Below are 9,618 nucleotides of genomic sequence, written 5' to 3' on the forward strand. Positions count from 1 at the left end.
CTTTATACTCTGAGAAAAGGAGAAATACAGTATGTGAAGCAAAAATAGAGTCCAGTGAGCTTGAAAGTCAATATTTGTTATGACCATCTTCATTCTTCAACACAGTCTGAACTCTCTTAGGCAGCTTTGTGTTCTTCAAGAACAGGATAGTTCTGCACTCTGTTCGAAGGACATTCAAAGCTTTCTTCTGTTCTTGTCAAGATGAAATTAAACTGCTGAGCTCATGGGAGGCCAATCTATGACTGATAGAAAAACACACAATGGGAAACCGAGTGTTTCACTACTGGCAGCGTCATACTGAAAAGCCGTTTCCAAACAGATGCTTTCCCGATGGAATTGCACGGTGCATCTGTATTCCATCAATTTTGAAAAGATGCCCAACACCACTGACTGAAATGCAGCCAAAAACATGACAGAGCCTCCACTGTGCTTTAGACTTCTTCGTTTATCGTCCAGTTTCCTCTACTTTTTTAAGGACATGCTGCACACTGTGCCAAGTTTTTAAGCTAATAGCTCTTTAGGAATCACTTTGAAAGACCTTCAAAAACCCAAAGTCTGACTCCTTAGAAGCAAATTATAAAAAAATGTGAGCTGGCTCAAGACTTCTGCACATCAATGAAACCACTCAAACAACTGTTAACATCCTCGCCCGTCCAAACAGTGTTTAGACGCCTCATTCTTGCATTAGACTTGCTCATTACACTTCCCATCGCCACTTAAAAACAATGACAAAATTGCGTGAATCACACACTATAAAGACCGTTTTACACACATGATTGTTTCCGTACTCAAACAGATCAAGAGCTGAACTTGTGGCTATGAAAATGTTACCACATCAGCAAAACTCTTTCATAAGTCAAATGATAAATGAGATAGTTTCTCCGAAAGGCTTACAGGCTTTCTGTTGTGTGCAGCCTCAAAATCCACTTTTCTTATCTTTGAACACACGCGCACACACAGACGCACAGGCACACAAATATTTTTCCACATGGCAAAGTCTCTTGCATTGTGTCATCTGGACAACAAAGAATTTCTCAGGTTATTCAGCACCACACTAAGTCTCTGAGCAGTCTGCTGGCCTCACCTAACAAGCTCTCTGGGGAGACATCAAAACAAAACAAAGCACCTTGGGTGCAGCAGTTAGTGAGACCAGCTCCCAACCAAACAATCAGAAGCACAGCCCAATCAGAGCGTCTTTAGTTAAGGGTCTCAACTGTCAGCCGCAGACGTGCTTCTCACAAAAAACAAACACCTAATTGCGGCGAACTGAAATCACCAAACTTCTTAATTGTGTCCTTGGGCAATATTTGCAATACAAAGTTATTGGCTGAATAGCTGTCAGTATCAAAACAGTGCATCAGTATCATGTGGGTGGACGGGGGATTATCAAGATGCTCAAAATGACACCAAGCAGATTCACACCAGGAATACTCGAGCTATCAAGACAGTCCTGTTTTAAGTCTTGTGACCACATTATCAGTGGGAGTAATGGCAGAAAACTGAAACACAATAGTAAAAATAATTGTAATGATGTGGATTTTCAAGCATCAGGCAGCGACTTCTTCCTAAACGGAAGAGTTTTAAAACAAAACAGCACCCATAAAGTTTTATTGGCCTCACTCTTACTCCCAGAGTATCGCAGTAAATCTGTCGCCGCGCACCGCTGATCACAGCTTCTCCTCTTGATCCTGCTTTTAATGCCTGCTGAGGCGCCTATTGCACAGGTAGCTCCTCCATTAGCAAACAAGTGTCCTGCACTAGAGGGATTCTGAGCAAGTCCAAGGTTTAAGTCAATACTTTTGCATTTCTTTACTCGCTTGATGCACGGGGAATGACTGAAGCTGTTGCTCAGTCATTTTGTTGCTTTGAGTCTCTAATTTTAGATGAAAGGCACAGTTTTCATGTGCAAGAGCAGAATCTGAGAAAAGTACTTCTCTTCGCACAAGTTGTTTCAAATACACGCTGCAGTTAATCTGATGGTGCAGATACGCCCTTGTCTTAACTCGATCCACATCAGTCTACACATGAAGCATAACAGTACGTGTTGTACTCGTTCTGTAAATGCCAGTTTCTGCACTTTGTGCACAGCGACTCCAAAAAATGAGCTCTGAAGAACACAGCTCACCTGCAGCTCCAGATTGTGCTTAAAAAGTGTTGTCTAGACCAGTGAGGCACTGCTGGCCAGTAGAGTCACCTCTCCGACAAAGCTGCTTCCTGCCAGTTCCTCTTACATTTACAAATAAAACACGAATCCTCGACCAAAACGCAGAGCGCGCTACCCCGATTTCTTGCTTGATCCAATTGCTCCGAGCTAACGGTCAATGGACAAAGATGTTTCTTATGGATCATCATTTTGTGGAAGTGTCTGCCATTTTCCAAGAATCATAGTTCTGCGTAACAGATATCACCATTGTAACACCATCTGGCTTAACAACCATCTGGTGTGTCATTTCAGGGTAGGTGGGATCATAAAACTGCATCATGAGATTATCACAAGGTCGTAAAACCTGAAGTTCGTCAACATCACACTATGTGAGTCCATATCAGTTTTGAGGCTGACTGTGGTATTAAAACATCCATGTGTGTCATGGAAACCAAAAACTATTTTTAATAAGCCAGTTGATTTTAGAAGCTCTAGCTCCCATTAGTTCGCTTAACACAGGTTTCGATCACCAAAAATGACTTTCAGCACACTTGATTTTGCCACTTTTGTACACTTGTAGTTAAAATGGTTAATATTTGGAAACTGCTTCACCCATATTGCCATAAATTATACTTCCTACATAGGCAGACGCTGGCAGGTAGCTAAATGCAGCCCCTCTTCGCTCGTCTGTTTGGCAGCAGAATCAGGAAATCCCACTCGTCTCCTCTCGGCTCACGGGTCACTGCTTTGGTGAGCGAGACTTCAGGAGAAAGCCAGAGTGCTAAATGGATTTCAATAATGCAAGCCCAGTGAGAGCCTCAGAAAGGTTGTGTGCATGTGCCGACTGCATGTTATGATGGAGCTGGGGTTTAGCTGGACATGAATATTGGGAAGCGAAACGGTGTGAATGTGTGCTGCCTCTGAGGGGACCCGATAGGTGAGCGATAAGAATTACCGCTTCAGGTGCAGCAGACGTGAACGTGCATGCATGCGTGACGGAGCACGGATTGAGGTGAGAGGATGGGAAAAGCCTGCAGAGTGCCTCCATTCCTCCGATCATCTATAATTCAGCGCTGTAGCGGTCTGTGAGGTCTTTTTCTCGATCCTCTGCTGTTTTCCTTCAGTAATGAAGGTGGAGACGAGTGTTCTACGGTACATCTCACCATTTCTCCCCATCTACCGCCAACTCTCTGGAGGCCGTACAGCTGTGAGCAGCAGCTCAGCGCGTTTCACTGAATGAAGTCATTCTGAATCCAGAGAATGTGTTGAACTGGGTAAGGCCTGCCTGCTTCAGCCTTAAAGCCATCTAGAGCAGGGGTGTCAAACATAAGGTTCGGGGTCCAGAATTGGCCCCGCCAATCCGGCCCACTGGACAGATTTGAAAAATGTGAAGGAGGGCATCAATTTTGGGATTTTTTAAAATGTATTTAAACAAGTTTTGCAGTTTTTCCTGGCGATAAAGCGTTAACCCAGAGTCATTCATATTACACCACAGTTATATCTTAGTGGAAAAAAAAAAAAAAAAAACAGGAACTTTTCTGTTATTTAATTCTTTATCTATTCACCTTTTTTAAACAAATTGTCCACACATGAAAAAGACCATTTTCTGAAAATTAACAGAAACGTTCTGTTTTATAATTACAGCTCTGTCTCGGCAAGGAGCTAACAGAACAATTTTTTCTGTAATTTTACACATTTATTTCTTACAATTTAAGCCCAAACAGTCATGCAAAACATTTATTTCCTTTAATAAAGCAGCATTTCTTTAACAGATGGGAAAAATCTGAGACATACTGTTGAAAGTGCATGTCTTTTTCTTATATGAAGATATCTCAGGGCTGGTCCGGACCACTTAGATCAAAGTGAGCATTGCTTTGCCCACAAATTAAAATGACTTCTTTTATCTAGAGTATTTCTAAAATGCTCTTGACTCAACATTTATGGATAATCTGAGTTCATCATAACACAGCATGTGTCCCTGAGGTTATGGTAGCTCAGTCGATTGTGCATCTTTGCAGTGGCCATTCCCACAGTAGAGGTTTTTACTTAAGGAGAATCAGCACAAAACCGCCTCCTGCTTTTCAACTACACGTGTAAAAAACAAAGAAGCGCAATTTGTTTAAAAAAGGAAGCGGCTGCTAAATCTGAATGAATTGCGATTAAGTTATAGATACATTTCCACTCCTTTCATGCAGCAACTGAGTCCCTTCCTTACCTTTAAAGTTGAAACAAGGATTCAAGTTGATTTTGGCTCCACTGTTTGGTTCAAGATCTGAAAACGCTGGATCCCACATTTCCTATCACATAACTCATTGGTTCCTTTCAGAGAGACGTTCTCTGCTCAAATACTTGCTCCTCCAAACGGGGAGGGGGGAACCACACATAGCCGTCACCCACTGGTGATGAAACCTATTTCGCTATTTTAGGATTTTGAAACCACGCTTGCTTAAGCAGGAGCAGATATGATGAAGAAATTGGTGGAAAAAAAACCCCCAAAAACAAGAAATACTACGGACAGGGCAACTACTTGTCACGTTAGGTAATCCCTTTAGACTTTATGGGGACCATAACTTACACAACAAGAAGTGTAGCTTTCATTTCATTGTTTACTAAAAGTTATTCAAATTTTTAGGAATAAAAAGTTTTTTTTTCATTTTGTATAAAAAAGGAACATTTTTACATATTATGTATTATTATTATTATTATTATTATATTTTTTATTTTAATATTATTATTATTATATTTTATTATTTATTATTATTATATTTTATTATTATTATTATTATATTTTTTATTATTATTATTATATTTTATTATTATTATTATTATTATATTTTTTATTATTATTATTATTTTTATTATTATTTTTATTATTTTTATTATTATTATTATTATTATTATTATTATTATTATGCTGTAGATATTTAAATGGTTGTAACAAAATCCCAGTTATTTATATTCCTATATGTTGTCAATACAAACAACAGTAAGAAACGTGAAGACGTCAGAGGTCAAATGTGATATGATATATAAGACTTTATTTTTAAGGCCATTTGTCAATTTCTGAGTAATAAACCATCAAGTGATCCTTGAAGGCCTTGATGGAAGACCTAAGCTAAATTTGAAGGCATTGTTAACACGACTCCGCTCTACATTCAATCAAAACTATGATGTTTACAGACAGAATAACGCCACCAGAAACACAACCCCCTTGGCAGAACGTGATAAACATCAAAGTCTGTTAAATCAAACCTGAACATGACAACCAAGATCACAAAGTTGACATTTCCCATACAACCAGCTGTCTTTTGGAAACCAGATGTTTGCCCCCTGCTGGCCATTAAAAATAACTCAGTTTTAAGGCCCTTTTAGGACCTGGTAGTTGCATCCATCCTTCAAATACAGTCATGTGTAACAAAGATCTGTCATGTGGGAGACTGGAAAAAAACAAAACTAAGGTTTCAGTTGATAGCATCAGTAAAAGCTCATCAGAAACAGAAGAGCCGTGTTTTCCCCCGCCCCCCTCAGCCCAAGCTGCACCTCTCTTTCCTTTGTTTTGTACCACTGGAGGAAGTTTACACTAGAAAGTTGTTATTATTAATCTAAGGAAGTACATGGCACTGTATATTGTTTCAGTGTTATTAATGTGTGTTGTACTTCTGTATACTTGTAGATCTCTTTTCTGTTTGTAACTGGAATAAGTGCACAGTGAATCCACCTCAGGGACAATAAAGCATCGCTCGGCTGAACTCTCCCTTTCCCCCCCTCGCAGCTGATTCAGCCGGTCTCTTCTCACGCACGTCTTTCCTTCTATTCATTTCAGCTTTCTCTTAACGGATTTCTCAGCTAGGACCATCCGATCCCGGTGGTTTACAGAGACAGGTTGTGATCTCGTAGAGCCCCTCAGCCATGCTGAAACATTTTCCTCGGTTTTTAAGGTTCTTTCGCTCCGTTTCTACAAACGTCTCATTCCTGTCGAGGATGTGGCTCTGACTGTAATGGCGTTCTGTCCTCCTCGCACTTCCTCCGGTCACACTTGTAAAGGTCACATGTTCCTGCAGCCTGGAATGATTCAGATGCTGTCAGAAAATCTGTCAAGCTGTGCGAAACGCTGATTTAATGCGAGGCCATTTATTTTCAGTAACAGACGTGACCGTGGTAACAACTGTACTTCATACGGCTTAGATCAGCAGTGTTCAAGTTACGTTTAATGGCTGTCAAGTACAATTTAACATCAGAATCACACAGACGACGGATCTGTGCGACTCCCGTGTACATACACTGACTATCGTAAAGACGGGAGAAGGCTGCGCAGATTAACCTCACCTTACCGTAAATATGAGAAAAGTTGCTCAGAGTAAAACACAAACAGTCCATCGATGCCCACTAACAGATCTGAGTATGTAACAAACAGCATCTGGGTTCAGATCTGCCTATTGGTGACCTAGAGCAGGGGTGTCGAACTCCAGGCCTCAAAGGCCGGCGTCCTGCAGGTTGTAGATCTCACCCTGGGTCAACACACCTGAATCAAATGATTAGTTCATCACCAGCTTCTGGAGAACTTCAAGACATGTTGAGGAGGTCATTTAGCCATTTAAATCAGCTGTGTTGGATCAAGGACACGTGTTACTGCGTCGGCGGTCTTTAGCCAGGCAGACTGTGTCTGTGAAGTCCTGTTATCTGAAAACTGCAGTTTACAAATCGTCCATCAAAAGAATTTCCTCTTCAAAACTTTTTCGAAGATCAAATCTATTTTTATTTCGCTCTACAGTTCGTCTGACCAGAATTAGAATAGAACAGACAGCTACATGTACCCTTCAGGTACTGACGACATATCGCATTTACGAGGAGGCAGATCAGACGTCACTGTGACCTTCAGGTTAGACCTTTCTTTGTGATAAAAGCAAAATCCTACAAACACAATGTCACAGCTAGTGCTGGCTTCAAAGCGCTAAAAAGGAGATAAATAGTTTGGTTTCTCCCAGGAAAACAATGACCTGCTGAAGGAGTGAGGGGAATATTGAGAGTCTGAACCTCGGGCTGAAGAGGTCACTGAAGCGTCTGAGCAGCTTGGCGCACAGAGAAGAAGGTTTACTATAAAAACGTTGTATTTCCAGGCATTACCATCACCTTAGTTCCCGCCAGTTCCGACTTGCTAAATCTGTCGCTTCTTCCCAGTTTCCTCTAACCTCCCACATCACCGTGCTTCGCCGTGCTTCGCCACCAATGACCGCCACTCTCTTAAAAAGCAGTTCTCGCTGCAGTGATTCACCCCTTTAGTCACTTGCAGCATCCACCCCGTCTTTTGTTATCCGCGCCCACTCGCTTCCATTCTATTAGGAGGTTAAAAGGCCAACTGCGAGATCTAGGCTACTGCCGGCCCGTTACCGCCGCGCGTCATGATCACAGGGCGGGCTAAGCTGACTCGAGCTAATGTTTTTGTATAATATCGGTGCGATAACGACAGGGCTCCGCAAATCAGCTTGACAACAAACAAAGATGTCTGCCTTGCAGCAAGGCTTATCCCCAAGGCGTGCGATTATAGGCGAGACAAAATTAAAACACCAAATCTCCTGTCAGGTTTTTCCTCCCTCTCGTCCCCACGCAGCCTGGTCTGAGACCCATTGCCTGTCGCTCGGCTTTCTGCCTGAAATACCGACGTGATTATTATTGTTTGGGGGGCGGATGCTGGAGAGCAAGTGGATCTGTGTGTGCACGGGCTCGACTTGGAGAACACAACAGGTCCCATCGTGGGAGAAAACCAGCGGGTTTTCCTCGATCACCATCTCGCTCGCCTACTCGCCACACGCCTTCAGCTTTTTCCCGCCATCTTAAAGCGAAGCGTCAAGACGGCAGCTTTTAAAATTGCTTACTTGTAAATTGAGCCCAACATTGCAGGCGTGTGCACAGAGCTGGGATTAACTGAAGTAGGTCAACACCCAAAGAAAGGAAAAGAAAAAAAAACAAAAAGCCCAACAACAACAAGGCTGGAGAATTCACTGACACGCTGCTATTGTCTGCACAGCTAACATTGTTATTATGGAAACAGGAAGATGGAGCCCATTAGAAAGCCTCCATTTCAGCTCCAGTTAAGCCTGATGGGTCTTTGCATTAGTCCACGGGGCAGGTGGTGATAGCTGAACGCAAAGAATCAGGCCCGATGGACCCAGAGAGCGTTCTGCTGCGTTATGCATAACTGAAAAAAGGCCACATCGGTTTCAAAAGCAGCCAAATCAACAACCAATTTTTTTTGGGGGGGCAGGCGTTGCTCAATTCAACTCCCCCCCCTTGCATGACAGAAGCTAACAAAAGCAGCTCGTTCAACTGCTTTTAATCACCGAGCACTCGTCTGAGAAAGCCTGATCAGGGACAGGAATGAGATAAAGAAAAAAAGAAGCACGTAGAGGAAGACACTGAGGCAGTTTGAAGCGAAAGCATGAGGGCGAGGAAAGAGGAAGATTAGCGCTAGAAGTGGTGCAGCAGGACGCTATGCGGCTTCAGATGTGAGCGAGGGAAGGAAGAGAGAGAAGCAGAGACAGAGATGTGGGGGAGGAAAGCAACGGCAGCGCTGAACAAAATAAAGCCAGAGGCCATGTGTGATTTAGATCACAGGGAGGAGGTCGAGGAACTCGTTTTGAGGGGGACACAGTCGAAACAATGGGCACGTTTGCATGCACATACATTAGCAAGTGGATACACACGTTCAAAATAGCAGCCCGGCTGAGGAGGCATTTTTTAAAAATAATATCACAGCAGTTGGATGATAAAACAGCTAAACCAAAAAAGTCCAACATGGTGTCATTTCTTTGCTGCTGCTCTCACCAGATGTTAACACAACTGCAGTAACTCGCAGCCTTAAAAATAGGCCTGTTTTTCTGCCACCGCGCAACTGCGACCGCGCAACTGTTTTTCTTTCCCATCGCTGTTAGCAATGACAGTTTTTTTTCCCCCACAGAAGGAACTCGCTAAGCTGTATAGGTGCCAAGAGGAATTTGAGTAATCCAGCTGGGTTAATCGAGTTCTGCTTCTGCGATTACAACCTTAATGCGAGTAAGATAACTCTTAAGGGGTTTATCTGACAGTTGCAATATTACCCCGTTGGTTCTAATCAAATTATTAAAATATGTGTAAACACAGCGAGTGACGGAGGAGCAGACGGTGAGGGAAGGAAGGAGGTAGACTGGTGCATGAGAAAAACGGAGCAAGAAAGAGATGGGGGGGGGGGGGGGGGGGAGGAAGTGAGATGCCCACAAAGATGAAAGAGAGGATCAGGTGATCACTGTCAGCTGTGTGGAAACGAAAAAGTAGAAAGCTGCTATCAGTCCTTACGCTCTATCAGGCTCAGTTCAAAAGCACAAGAAGTGAAAAAGTCTTTAAAAAGAAAAAGAAAAAAAGAAAAGCACTTGGCATCTGTACCGGTCCCTCGCGTGCCTTCAGACGTACTTAAAACCTTCGTGAGCATTTCCTGAAAAGGG

General features: G+C 42.6%; 1 protein-coding gene across 10 annotated transcripts in view; it reads right to left on the bottom strand.

Moving 5' to 3' along the window:
* mgat3b (beta-1,4-mannosyl-glycoprotein 4-beta-N-acetylglucosaminyltransferase b) overlaps positions 1–9,618 on the bottom strand; it is a 58,292-nt gene that overhangs the window by 12,643 nt on the left and 36,031 nt on the right. The gene's annotated exons all lie outside the window — the stretch shown is intronic.

This window comes from Neolamprologus multifasciatus, chromosome 6, assembly GCF_963576455.1.
Source record: "Neolamprologus multifasciatus chromosome 6, fNeoMul1.2, whole genome shotgun sequence".
Lineage (NCBI taxonomy): Eukaryota > Metazoa > Chordata > Actinopteri > Cichliformes > Cichlidae > Neolamprologus > Neolamprologus multifasciatus.